At 41.7% G+C, this 14555-nt stretch overlaps 2 protein-coding genes across 2 annotated transcripts in view; one reads left to right on the plus strand and one right to left on the minus strand.

Moving 5' to 3' along the window:
• LOC111598440 (chaoptin) overlaps positions 1–14555 on the plus strand; it is a 104819-nt gene that overhangs the window by 54167 nt on the left and 36097 nt on the right. The window lies entirely within an intron of this gene.
• Positions 1–14555, minus strand: part of LOC111598429 (protein folded gastrulation) — a 30309-nt gene that overhangs the window by 10669 nt on the left and 5085 nt on the right. Inside the window, exon 2 of the mRNA XM_030223464.1 lies at positions 8845–9017. The gene's annotated coding sequence lies outside the window, so the exon portion shown is untranslated. The remainder of the gene's footprint in view (positions 1–8844; positions 9018–14555) is intronic.

Raw genomic sequence — 14555 nt, forward strand, 5'->3', positions numbered from 1 at the left:
TTTATTTGTATTTGTATCGCTTGTCTCTCAGCGTTTGAGCTACAAACTTGGAACTGGCATTGCCAAAAAAACAAAAAAAAAACAGCAAGAAAAAACAAACACTTTTCACTAAAGACCAAGCACAGCTTTAGGAACTAGGGAACCGTTTAAATTGTATATTTTCATTTGATTTGTTTTTAAATATGCTGAATTTTCGAGAATGTTTGATTAAATTGTAAATTTATTGTGAGAGCGCGTTCTGCGAGTTGTTTGGCTGGAGATCTGAATGCAGACTGAGTGGAAGTACACGAAATTTTCGTATCAGCTAATAGACGTACAAATCGTCGAGAACGACGGCGGCAACGGCAACGACGACGACGACGACGACGACGACGAGCAAGAAAACCAAATTTAAAGAACTACACAGAGAGATAGTGAGAGCAAGAGACACGGAAAGAGAGAGCGAGGGAGAGCGAGAGAGAGAGAGAGTGAGCGCGGCAGAAGAGAGTAAGATGGACATAAGACTTGTGTACGAGCGGAGAGAACAAACCGATCAGCTCTAAGCAAAGTAAAAGATAAACTTACGCAACGGCCAGGCCAACAAGAAGAAGCCGCTGCAACAGCAGCAGTTGCCCCGCTGTTGCAGGCAACAAGAGCAACAATTTATGGCATATTGAGCTGCCAGGCAGTTGCCATTTGGCGGCAAATTTGTTGCCACTTGTTGCAGTTGATGCAACGATCCTGCCACACACCGAGGCCAGAGCTAAGGTAAACAAACAAGCACACACACGCATGCACGATTGTGGAGCGTGGAACGTGGCCAGGTAGACACTTGTCACCTACCTGCACAGTCATCGCAGCCTTGATCCACTCCATTTAGCAGCAGCAACGACTGAATCCGTCAGATACAATTGTTACAGTTACGCACACACAGAGCGCGCGCGCGAGAGAGAGAGAGAGAGAGAGAGCGAGTGATAAGAGCTGCTCTACTCAGCACAGCTGAGCTCAGCTCGGCTCAGCTCAGCTCAGCTCATGCGCGCGTACGTGCCGCGTCCTTGCATTGTTTGCCGCAGCTGTTATCGCAGCAGCAAGGTGAAAAGTATCTGAGAAATGTATCTGTATCTTGGCCATGTGTGCGCGCACTGATAGCAGCAAACAAGCAAAAAGATACCTTGGTGCGACTCTCTCATCTCTCTTTCTTGTCATGCCATGCACTTGATCTGGCCAAGGGTATTGTCTGATTGCGTTGCATGTGTATATGTTGGCCTGATAAGCTAGGCGAGGCTGCCGGCAGTTATATCAGCAGTCGGTCCTTGAAACTACAAGTGAATACCGAATGAATTGATAATTAATAGGATAAGTTTCCCACCGAAAGACTATCAACAATGAGATATGCATTTTTTAATAATGCCACATCTCACCTGACTGCTTACTTTATCTGTCCGTCTCTAACCCTGACCTATCGACTCTGTCTTTATCTCGACATTAGGTAAATAGGTCGGCAATTGGAATGACAAATAAACATTATTAAAATAGATAAGCAGATAGCGCGGCCAGCAACTTGGAGACTTTTAATAGCTGAGAATCAACAAAAGGTAAAGCGATTGAGCTACGATTTGTCATCTTCATTCTTTGTGATCTTTCTTATCACATAACGTTACATCTTAGCTATGGCTATGAACTGAATTGCCAAATTGATAGCTGAGCTAAAGCAGAAGCTTCAAGTAATTTCGCAGATAACAACAACGAGATACGTCTTGAAGCCGGAATCGTTATATGGTCTATCAGATGGCCGACATACACACATATATATATAAATATTTATGCATATATAAGAAACATATAGTAAGACTCCAAAACTAGATGCATGAACAACAGTTATTCGACTTTTCCGGCTGTTTATCGACTGATAAGCTTCGGCTTTGGCTTTGGCTTTAATCAGCGTCAACAAGTGTATCACATCTAGTGAGCTGCAAGCATAGGTCAGTGTTAAGCCGCACTTGAGCATACCCTTACCCCGGCTTGGCTGGCCTAGGGCCAACGAAAGTGAGCCACATTCTGACAGCGCAGCTAGGGCCCAAAGCCAGCTTTCGCTTGGCAGCGCGCTATGCGCTTAGCTGTTTGCAATTCAATTAGCGCTCTCAATGCCAGACGCCGCAACTTGTTGCAGTCGCTGTTTGTTATGATCTACACAATTGCAAGATCAGCAACAGCAACAGCAACAGCAGCTGACAGCAAACAGCAGCAACAGCAACAGCCATAGCCATCAACCCTGCGGCCGTGTTTGATTTAGCTGCATCTGTATCTCTATTTGCGCTTGTTGCTGTATCTGCCAGATACGGCTAGCATGTATATACACATATATATGCACATACATAAATCGGTGGGCCCTGTGGCCGCTGACGGGCGTCTGCGGTTTATCAAAGTGTTAGACAGTCGCGACTGCTGAGGCTACGGTGGCAGCTACTGCCAGCGCTGCTAGCCATTGTCTGACCAAATTCTAAAGATAGACAGACACAAGCAAACAAAAAGTGAAAAAAAGAACAACAATCATAATAACAGCAAGTGCATGTGAAACAAACTTTACAATCATGAATGCATGTGTGTGCCATTGTGACTAGCTCACAAATGGACAGCGTCTAATTGCATGCAACGGAGCTGCGAGTGCGCAGCCAGCAGACAGGCGAACGATAAGCATCGATAAGGTCGACTGGAGACACATCAATTAACTTTTGGTCACAGACACAGACACAGAGAGTGAGAGTGAGAGAGAGGAAGAGACTTGAACTTGGTGATAAGTTTGGCGTCATCAAATTGGGCGCCAACTAATGGTCATTTATTGGGTATGCGTGCATGAGGCCAAACTAAGAAAAGTAGCTAAAAATAAGTCTGATCTACACACAGACACACACACACATATGTGGCCATAAATGTCTGGAATTCAGCAATGTCACAGCCCAAACTACTCGTATAATTCTATTTATATGCACTTTACGACACTTTTATATCACAGCATTGAAAACTTAAGAGGTGTTCCATCAAACAGCAGCAAAAGTTCTCTCAGACCCCGTGAATGTAATTCTTGAATGCCTGTGACTGAACTGAATGAGGGAGTACCCCTAATAAAACTGTATTGCTAGTAATTACTACGGCTTTGTCTCTTTGATCGAGCTGAAACAGCCAAGAGGTGTGTCTCAGCTCAGCTGCAAAGTGTTTCTTATATTGTTGTGCTTAAGTAATTGGCGAATGGGCAGATTATTAAAATATAGCACGGCTTCTGGCAGCGAAGAAACAGAACTGATTATCAGCTGCGAAATTGAGGAAATACCCAAACTCTTAACTGAATATACTACTATGATATAAAGCGGCTATTGCTGTTGCTTTGCTTAATAGTGAAATATGAATAGCATTTTGTCAAGAAAGTCTTGTAGAAGAGTAGAGTGTTGACGGATCTATTAATGTATATACATGTGTTTCTATATATACATATATACGTTTGGTAATCATGAAAGGCAAGCCACACGCACAACTAGCTTAGCGTAAACAAAAAGGGAAACTGAAACAAAAGACAAACAGAGGCTGAAGTTGGGTCTCTCCCGGGGGCCTTGGGGCCAAACCAAGAGACTGCTCAAATGCATGGCAGCAGATAAAAAAGCAGAAAAAACCCAATTCGCATGTGTTTGGCAGCCAGCTCTACCCACCTCAACCTCTGCCCATTTGTTTGAAATTAGCTAATTAAAATAATGTTCGCTTGCATTGATGAAACGCATTTGGAGCTATCGCAAATTAAATCCAATTCGAGTTCGAATTCGAATTCAAATTCAAATTTCAATTTCAATTTTTAGCTTTTTATGAAATTCTATTTCAAATGCAATACGCGTCGACGTTGCTTGTTGTTTGTTGTTTGAAATTGAATTTTGCAGCTTTGTCAATTGTTTCTTTAAGCTTTTATTATCTTTTTTTTCATGCAATTTTCGCAACGCAAAGGGCAGCCGAGGCACGCAAACAGCCAACACACAAATTCGTGACGGGCCAATCAACAAAATAAAAATAAAAATAAAAAAAAACCAAACAAGAAAAAACTAAATAAATGTAAAAAAAGAGAAAACAATTGTTTATCACTAGCTGCTGGTATTTTTGCTGTTGTTGTTTATTTGTTGTTAGTTTTTTTATGATTTTTTTCACGCATTTAGCGCAGGTTTCAAGGCCAAACCTTCATTTGTGCCATATTTGAATTGTGAGTGGGTGTGAGAGAGTGGGTGTGAGAGAGTGAGTGTGTGTATGCGTGTGTGTATATGTGTGAGTGTAAGTGTGCGTGCATTTTATGATCGCTTCTGTGGGCGGCATGTAGTAACAGAAGCATTGGCAAATTGAAAAACGTATTTTTCTTTCGTCGTTGTCGATTTTGATATTTTTATTGTATGCCACGCCCCCGCGTGGACCGTGCGGCTAGAAGTATCTGACAGATTTCTATTTGCCAGCCATGTGAAAGTTTCGCACTACAATTAACAGATTGGATGATGCTTCACATACGCATAAGTACGCATGAGTGGCGATCGCGATTCGAGTGGATCAGTTGCCACTTGATACGTTTGGGCGCAGGGAGTGAGCGACTAGCAGATACCCTGAACCACAAGTTGCTGTACACAAAATGTTTTCCTTCCGTTTCAAATTTCAATTACAAAATTATAGACTTAACTTAAGTTAAGTTAATTAAAAAGAACTTCTTTAGTCTACCTCAAGTTAAGGTGAGTTTTTACTCAAATAGACTCTTCAGCTTCAGGCATAAATTATAAGCCTGAATGATGAGCACATTTAACAGTTGTTAAGCGAAGTATTGTTCAGGTCATAGATACCCAAATGAGTGTGAATCGATATCAATTGATTTTTTCAGAGTTACACAAGCTTGGATCATAATAAAATAAGAAAATATATTTTTAAAATCAATGAAATGGAAAATTATAAATACGAAATCTTATGACATTTATGTTCAGATATGACTTTGGTAATATCGCCGCCATGACTGGCGCGTACAAGGCGCAATCCGGAACAGCAATTGCTATAATCGTTTCATCGCTTTTGAAAACATATGGACCAATGACTTCGCCAGTCCATAAACACTAAACACTAAACAAACAGTTGTAATGGTGTTGCGGAACTTCTTAACTGAAAGTGCTACAATACTTATTTTCGTACCCATTCCATCATTATTTTGATATACTTAGAGCATTACTCTAGTATATGCCTCTTAATAACCAAATGTCAAGCTAAACACAACAAAAAGCAACTAATAACTATTAAATGTAGTGTCAAATAAAGCAGTGTAGCCCGGCCAAAGTTGTTGAGCACTAAAGAAAAACCCTTTACTTGATGCAACCAAGTTTAAAAGAAGCTTTAAGTACAATAAAAACTACATGTCATAGAAGATATATGTCTATACATCTATCTCATGTGACATGTTCAAAGCAATAGTTTTTCAGAACAGTATGAACATCTGCATAGACCAAGCGAGCTGGAAGATGTGTCCTTCTGCCAATTGGCTTATGCCCTGCTTAGACATTTCAAAGGAATCCAAAATATTTTTAAAATATATTTACAGGCAATATTCGACTTTTTTTGGGTCAATTTTGGAAATGCTGTTTGAACTGGCTGAGTCGTAGACAAAAGACAAATTTCGTTTGCCTCGGCAAAGACATCTAATCGAGTTTGAAGGCCTCTACCAGTGATCTAATTGTCTGCTGCAAGCGGAGTCAGATGGCCAAAATGGAATTATTGGCAAAGTTTTTACGGCAAACTGTGCAACAGTCAATTGGATTTGCACATTTTTTGATTCGGCCCATGGGAAAGTGGTTTTCATATTGTTTATTTAGTTTTGCTGCCTAGAAACAAGCGAAGTCAATAAGCAGCAAAGTGCTGTTGCACTTTGGCTTTAGTGCAAATTGGCAATTGCAACACAAATGTGGCAATGCGGCTGGCATTTGGGCCTCGAATTTCCATAGCGGCTTATGCAACACATTTTACCAAATGAATTGTTCGGTAAATCAATTTGCATATTGCGCGACGCATTTTGCGAGCACATCATGCCGCACACACACACACACACACACACGCACACTCAGTGAAATGACGATTTACAAAATATTTTTGTGTTCACACTCAATTAATGCCAATTGACTGCAAAATTGCAAACACCTTTGACACGTTTTCATTTGCCATGTGAAGCAAATGGAAATGTGCAAACAATCCAAATGTGTGTGTGTGTGTGCGTGTGTGTGTAGGCTAGTTGACTATATGGGGCAGATTTTGGCAAGGCATGCCGGCAGGCAGGCCGGCGGCCGGCAGTCGTTCTATTTGTGTTTAGTTAGCTTTGCTGTTGTTGCCAGCGCTGTAAAGTAAATCAATAAATAAATTGTCGCATGCAAAATTCATGAGACAATTCACAGTACAACAACAACGGCAAATGTATCAATAACCCAACGGACAACCGCAGCAAATTATTGTCATTTTGAACGCAATTGAACTCTTGCCGCATAAATTAAGTAAGAAATGTTGACAAAAACAAATATACAAAAAAGAAAACGAGAGTTTCAATATACTCGCATTAAATTGAATTAAATGTAGCTGCTTAATTGATAAATAATTATTATTGTTATTCCATTAAACGACTTGACCCACACCACAAACCCAGCGAACAGCGAAAACTATTTTTTTTTTTATTTCTTTTTTACTTTCATTCTTTTGCAATTTACGCTGACTTTAAAGAATTTGCTGGAGTGCCAGCCAGTCTAGGCCCAAAGATACCCTGTAATTAGGCATTTCCAAATGATTTTGACTGCAGCCAGCAAATTTAGAAACATTGGCTGCAATACTTTAGCTTATTTGATTTATGCCAAGTCACAGACTTAAGCTGCGCCTGCGCCTAACTTACCTAGCCTTAAGGAAAATATCTGTGAGAATAAAAAGTTTTGTTTACCATAAAAAGTATAGAATAAATAGAACCAAAACTTTAAACAGTTGCATCCTTTCGGATTACAACAATATTTCCATCACGATTGCTTACATAATATTATTATTCTCTTCTGAGCCATACATGCCTCCACTTTTGGTTATGAAACCCTTAAAGAAATTCCCAAAATATCCAATAGATCTTACTAATCGACTGACAGCCTCGCGAGCTGGAGCGTTGCCATACAGCCATGTGTGTTTTTGATCAGGTGGCAGCATCACTTCATGCATTCACTGCATTATAATAATGCACTGTATAACCGTTTCAGAATGTCTGTCACCTTAATGATTTCTATTTCAATTCCATTTCATTTGGCTAATTATAGATCTGTGACAGATCTGGCAGCTCTGTGTATTGAATTGGGTATCGCTTGCATTATCGCACTTGGACTTATTCACATATGCAGATGGTATGGGCATTCCCATATGCATGAGCCACATACATGCTTGTAAATATAAATGTAGCTGCTGATAGGCGCAGGGATACCCTGTAGCAGACAGGCAAAGTGACTTCTCTGAGCAAATACAGAAAAGTCTCCTTGATCTGTTTGCTTGGCAGGTATTATTCCAGTTGGAAAATGAATATACCCACATAGTTAGATATGTTCCAATTGGAAGTTGAAGTTATCGATATTGTGCTAGATGTGACTGAAATCGATAACAGTAGTTTTATACCTCGAGACCTTTAGGCGCTTTGCATCAAATTATTCCAAGCGTAAGAGGTACAGCTATGGTTCTATATACCTGACATGACACAGGGCAACCCGCAGTCGGGCAAGCCTTTGTTTTCTGCTGATTCCGAGCGATTTGCTGACTGGCAGTGCCATCCATCCGCTCAGGGGCAAGTGCCAGCAGCTGCAGCAGGGGCAAGTGCGTCAACAACGATCTGTGGCTGTGTGTTATTTTATTATTATTCATTCTTGCTGTATTTCACATTCTGTATTCCGAGTATTCACTGTACGTCGGACACATGGTCAGTTATCTGGCTGCGCGGCTATCGCTTCCGGGTGCGCGGCATTCGGCTCTCGCAATGGCAGCCGCAGTGAGACAGTGGCAACTGGAGGCCACCTTGGCGGCATGTTTGGCATTAAGTGGGGGATACGATTAGTAGGGTGTTGGGTTTGTGGGGGCGGCTGTTCGGCTGTTCGGCTGGGCAGGCATTAGGCATGCAGCCCTGGTAAATGCAATTAAATGCAAATTGCGCCGAGCGCTGGTTGGATAACCCCGTTAGCGCTTCGATTTCGACAGCTCAGCGAACTCGAACTCGAGCTCGAGCTCCAACTCGGAGCGAAGCGCGACACTTAAAATTCATTGTGAGTCTCCAATAATTTGTTGTTCAGTTCGGATTGTTGTAGTTGATTTTATTTTAATTAAAATTATGTCAACGCAATTGAAATGTTATTGAACCAATTTAATAGCGCCGAGAGTTCATTAATTTGGATTTTGTAATTTTTATGCCAGTGCCCAACAGCAACTGTTGCTGCTGTCGATTGGCAATATTTATGCACAGCGAGCGAACATTTCGGCGCAGTCGCGTAATTTATGGCAATTGTGATAAAGAAAAGCTCTGCCTGAAAATGCATTTTCAGCAAAAAAAAGCAGCGAAAAAAGCGAGTAAACAATTGTGTTTAATCAACTAAAACAGCAGCGCGAAAAACGAAAAGGCACAACAAAAACGTTATAGTAAAATAAATTTCAATCAAAAAGGGAAGCCCGACCATTGCCCTCCCTCCCGCTAGGCCTCCTCCTACCGACCCCTTCACATATTTATCAGCTCGAAAGCAACAAATTAAGAAAAATCAAAAAAATATACATCAATATTTATGTTTATCCCGTATATTCATATATTACTGCACTCACCCCAAAGGCGGGCGACATAAATGTCAAATGACAACAGGAATACCAACTGCAACACCAACAGTTTTTTGCTCTGCAGTGTGGATGACAATCCTTGCACAGGATGCGTGTGCGTATGTGTGTCCCTCTCTCTCGCACTCTCGCTCACGCACAAGCTGCCTTTAGCTGCGGGACTGCTGCAAAAAGGACCAAAAAGTGGAGTCAGCATATGAAACATGAAATTAATGAACTTTAAATTAATTTTCTACATTAAAGGTTTTAAGGTCTTTAACTGCTTAATGCAAGCTTAAGTTAGCAAAAGCTTAGATACTTCATGTGCTTTTTGGCAGGAACACTTACTGAAAGCGCTTCGAAAGAGCTTTAAGCTAAGCTTAAATGCGCTTTCATAGACGTTAGCTATGCCGTTTATATGTCAAGTCCATTTAATATGCTGAGATAAAGCTTGGCTCAGACGACTTTGAAACTTTTAAATATTACTTTTAATGAGCTTTCATATAATTTCGTATATATGCTAAGCTTCTTGTAACATAAAACCCAAACAAATTTGTAAATGCGCAAATGTTTAGAGTCTATTTGCGACGATTGTTGCCGGGAGGAAACGTGGCTGTGGGTGTTGAGCCTATCAGATATACATATATACATTTATATATATGTATATAAATATATTTATATATATATACTCCATTTTTAAGACCTTGAGTACAATTCCAGCCAAAGCTTATATAAAATTTGACACAACAACCAAATCGAGGGATGATTAAAGTTGTTTATATGCCGACATATAGAAGTATATAAGCATGGATGTAGTGTACATATATATATGTGTATAGCCCCTGTTTATCAGTGGATGAGCTTCTCTGGAATATTATGGAAGCGTGCTGCTCTCAAGCTAAATAGCTTTAAGCTGTGGCTCGTTTCCCATTTGCCATTTCCTGGCAAATTTTGACCCATGTGCGGGCGCATAGAAATATATTTTTTTTCATTTTCTTTCGATTTCCTCGTGCAGCGGCATTCGATGTAACAAATCCAGTTATTTGTTGAATTTGACAGTTTAATTCTACGCCTCGATGAGCGTTCGCCCGAATCGATGCCAGCCAAAGCGAAAGAACCAAAAAATAAAAAAATAAAAACAAAAAAAGACTGCCACGCCCCGTGCACGCAATGCTTTGTGTCTATTTCAATCTTTATTTTGGCTGCCGTTGATTTGAAATCAAACAGGTCTCCGCCATTTCAACTTGACATTCGATTTGTCGGCCCGCTACCAAGGATCATGTCATAGGGCCAGGCCCACAGTGCGTAGCGTACACTGCGCCAAATTGCAATCAAATGGTTGTCTCTAATCGTGCTGTAGCCAAATCAAAAAACAAAAAAAAAAAAAAAACAAACGTAAGTAAGTCACAAATGGCTAGCCAAAAGCATGCCAAGCCATAAAAGTAAAATTTGCATGCGGCTGAGAAATTTCTATGAGTGGACACCAGATTTTCAAGTTGCTCAGGCCCAAGCTCTCGGCCCGCTAGGCAAGGGTTGGCGCTGTGGGCCACAGTGGTGAAAACTTGTACCAAAAAAAAAACAGCCAAGCGCTATAAAAACAGCAAAGCGCAAATCAAGAAAGACAATAAAAATTGAACAATAAAAGAAGAGGGCAAAAAACAGCAGCAACAGTAAAGCAAAGGCAACAAAAACAAAAAAAAAAGTGAAAAAGGCAACAACAATAACGGGCGGCGTCAAGTGCCAAAAACACGTTTAAATGTCAAAAAATGTAACTCCCCAGACGACAGCAGCAACAACAACAACTGCAACAGCTGCAGTCGCCGCGGCGCCGATAAAGCAACAAAAATCAAATTAGCGCCAAGCAATGTCGCCGCAGTCGACGCCTACGCCGACGCCGACGTCAACGCCAACGTTGCCGCTGACGCTGACGTCGCAGCTTCTGCCTCTTAGACTTTTGCAATCATCTTTCAGTTTCGTCGGCTTCATATTAATTTTTTTGGCATTTCTGCAGATTGTTGCTGTTGTTGTGGCTGTTCTTCTTCTTCGGCGTTACTTTTTTATTGCTGTTCATAATTTGCGCTTATGCAAAGACGAAAACAAAAAAAAAGAAATACAACAAAAAATTAATGCAAAAATAAATAAAATACTTTTGAATTAAACGCAAATTTCGGACTTGTTTTCTTCGGGCAATAAAAAGAAGCGAAAACAACAAAGCTGCGACAGCAAAAATAAATGATTATAATATCATTATTGCAAAGTGCGTCAAAATTTATGAGCAATGAAAACTTTTCTCAGCTGCCTCCGCGCCAAAGGGTTATCTGGGCAAAGTGTGTTGAAATCTGGCTTGCAGTTCATAAAACAAGTCCATATCAAGCCAGAGAAGTTGCGGCACTCCACGAATCCGAGGGGAATACTTTAGCTTGGCTAAAGCTTTTCGAGACCTCAGCTGGGATCGTTGAAGTAGAGATGCTTCTGCTAGAAGTCAAGTAAATCGCACAAAGGTAATATAAAGATACAGCACTCCATTCTCTCTCTCTTTCTCTGTGTGTCTCCCTCTCTCTTTCTCTCTATCTCCGACTTTACAATCTGTCGCTATCTATCAGTGTCTCCTTATATCCCTTTGCGTCTCTCTGGATGTCTCTGTGCCTATTTATGTGTCTTTTTTCTCTCTCTCTATCTCTCTCTTTCTCCCTCACTCTCGCGCTCTCTTACTCTCTCACTGTCTCCCTCTCTCTCACTCTCTCACTCTCTCTCACACTTTCTCTCTCTGTCTCTCTTTTGCCCTTGAATGATGTGCAACAATCGATAAGTTAATCGATAACTTGATCTTGGTAGCTCCACGCATATTGCGCAGAATCAAAAATAATGAAACGGATTTCAATGCAATCATAATTGCCAACTGAAATATGAATGTCGTCTGCGAGTGGTTTAAGTGGTGCGAGTCATTTGTAAGCTATTCATGGAACCAGCTGCTGCTGCAGCAGAAACCTGAATGCCTGAGGCTTGAACTCAGCGTCTGTCGATTGCAACAGATCCGAAAGTGATTGCATGGCCAAGACATGATTAAAGCTTAATTAATTGCAACTGACAATGACAAGGAGAAGTCCGCTTAGCTCAGCTCCCTCCCTACACCCCGCGACCCCAGCGCAGCTTGAGTTCAAGTCAGGGACAGTCAAATGCCGAATAGTTGTCCGGTGGTGCTCAAAGTGGGTTAAAGATTGAGCCAGTCGAATTCTGTAACCATTAACCATTATCAACAAAAAATATAGCTTTAAATGCGACTATATAGCTGTGCCTATAACATTAACTAGCTTTAGCCAGTCTACAATATAGCTAAATCTATACAGCAGCAGCTTCAAAGTGGCTAGATTGTCAAATATTTATAAGGCTAAAGCAAAACAATATAGCCGTAGCCCATCAAATATCTAGCCGCTATATAGCTAACTAAATAGCCGACATTCCAGCTATTTTGGCTACAGATTAGCCAAAAAATATAGCTAGATTGATGCTCGTAGCTGTAGCGGTTATAGCTTCTATTTAGCTAAAAATATATTTGGCTATAATTCTAAATACCTAAAGCTCACCAGCCTAGCTTTAGCTAACCTTCTATCTAAGGCTGGCTATTAAATCTTTAACTAATCAGCTCTAACTTTAACTAATCTAGTCTACCTATATTCACGGCTATTTGGCTTCAGCTAGAAGTGCTGCTATATAGCTTTGTAGCTATAGCTATATCTATAGCTGTGGCTATGGCTGCGGCTAGAGCTGTAGCTATAGCTGTGTAAGCACGCTCGGTTGCGCAGTTGCTGTAATCTATGTGACAGCATGACATACAGCCTGCCCCCCACACAGGCCCCCCTCGCCCAGGTCACACCCACAGCGCCTACTGCCCCGGGGGCGGAGCTGACGATCAGTTCAATGGAGGTCAATGTTCGCCCGTTGATTCCATTTTTGTTTTGTTTTGTTTTTGCGAGTTTAAATGTGGTTTTGTTTTTGATTTCGATTAGACAAAGTTGGCATACGATTGCGGTCTCCCTTCCTCTCTGTCTGTGTCTATATCGCTCAGCTGACACGCTCTCACTCTCTCTGACACACTCTCGCTCTCTCTCTCTCTCTCTCTCTCTCTCTGACTCTCTCGCTCTCCCTGCGCCTTTCTTAAAGTCATTAAACTTTCTATGGCTGTGCTTATCACAATCGTTGTTGCTGTTGCTGCCGTGTGTCTTCATCGCAGCAACATGTTGCAGCTGTGGCTGCTGCGGCTGCCGCTAACAGGCCCGCTCATTAGTTCAATGATTTTGAATGTGGAGCAACAACAATGCCACATATATTGCTGCTGTGGCCGGCATTGATTTATCTGCCATCTCACGTTGCAATGCACGACGACAACAGCAGCATCAACAGCAACAGCAACGACAGCTCCAAGCCAAAGCAATAGCAACGGCAATAGCAATAGCAGTAACAACAATTGAGAAGGGCTGCCTGGTCGTGATCGGCGGATAGCTTTGGTCCGATCCATGGCCCACCCATGACTCGCATTGTTCAGTCAGCAACATCGTCTCCGTCATAGTCATCGTCATTCGTGCTCGTCCTCGTCCTCATGCACATCAACGTCATCATCGCCTAATGCATTGCATTGCATTGCATTTTCAATTGAATTGCTTGAACCACAAAATCATTGACAGCACACAACGTTAACAACTGCCAACAATGCGGCTACTGTTGTTCTTATTAGTAGCTGCTGCTGCTGCTGCTGCTGCTGTTGCTGTTGCTGTTGCTGTTGCTGCCGAAGGCATCAGCAACATGTCAGCGGCGGTCACACGGCCAATCGCCCATTCAGCAAAGAGGGCGCCATCAGTTCATGGGAAAACTTCTGCAAAAGATGCCACACAGCCAGCCGCAGCAGCAGCAGCAGCAGTAACAAGAACAACAGCAGCAACAACAACAACAACAGTTGCTGCAGCTGCAGCTTGCTTGGCCCCGCTGCAATTGCTGGCATTGGTGTGGGCGCTGGCTGCTAAAGCATAAAGCAGAGGGCTGGCTCTGATAGCGGAGGCAATAGCTGCTGTTGTTGTTGCTGCTGCTGCTGCTGCTGCTGTTGGTGTTGGTGTTGCTTGCAATTGGCATGCTTGCATTTCGCTGTCGCAACAAATTTTAATACATTTCTCACATAATTCGACTCTTGGCCCCGTATAACAAGAATACAATGCAGCAGCAATTATTGCTGCTGTTGCTGGTGTCGTTGTCAGTGATTCGCGCCGCATAGCCCTGGGTGCCAACATCATGTGATCATGCGTTTTAGCGCACTTCAAATTAAGTTTCACGCACAAGCCCAGTGCAGCGCAGTGGAAAGCAAAAAGCTTAGTTTTATTTTGGTTACTTTACATAAAAAGCAAAAGCGAGTTTTTCACGTTAATCAGATAATAGAATTACGTTGTTTGTTGCTGTTGCTGCTGCTGCTGCTGCTGCTGTTGGCATTGCAGTCATAACTTCAAAACAAAAAAGAAGTTCCAACATAAATGAATAATAAACAAACCTAATAAAACAGCACAATATGATAACAATATATATATAAACACACACATGCACACATCTGTCTATATATACATATATATATATACAGATATATGCATTTGAGGGCCAAAAACTCAAACGAGAATTGTCAAGCAAAACAACGCCGGCTACCGCAAACAGCTGTAACGGATGCCAACGTCGTTGTTGGCCCC

This window comes from Drosophila hydei, unplaced genomic scaffold (assembly GCF_003285905.1).
Source record: "Drosophila hydei strain 15085-1641.00,03,60 unplaced genomic scaffold, DhydRS2 tig00000211-arrow-pilon, whole genome shotgun sequence".
Classification (NCBI taxonomy): domain Eukaryota; kingdom Metazoa; phylum Arthropoda; class Insecta; order Diptera; family Drosophilidae; genus Drosophila; species Drosophila hydei.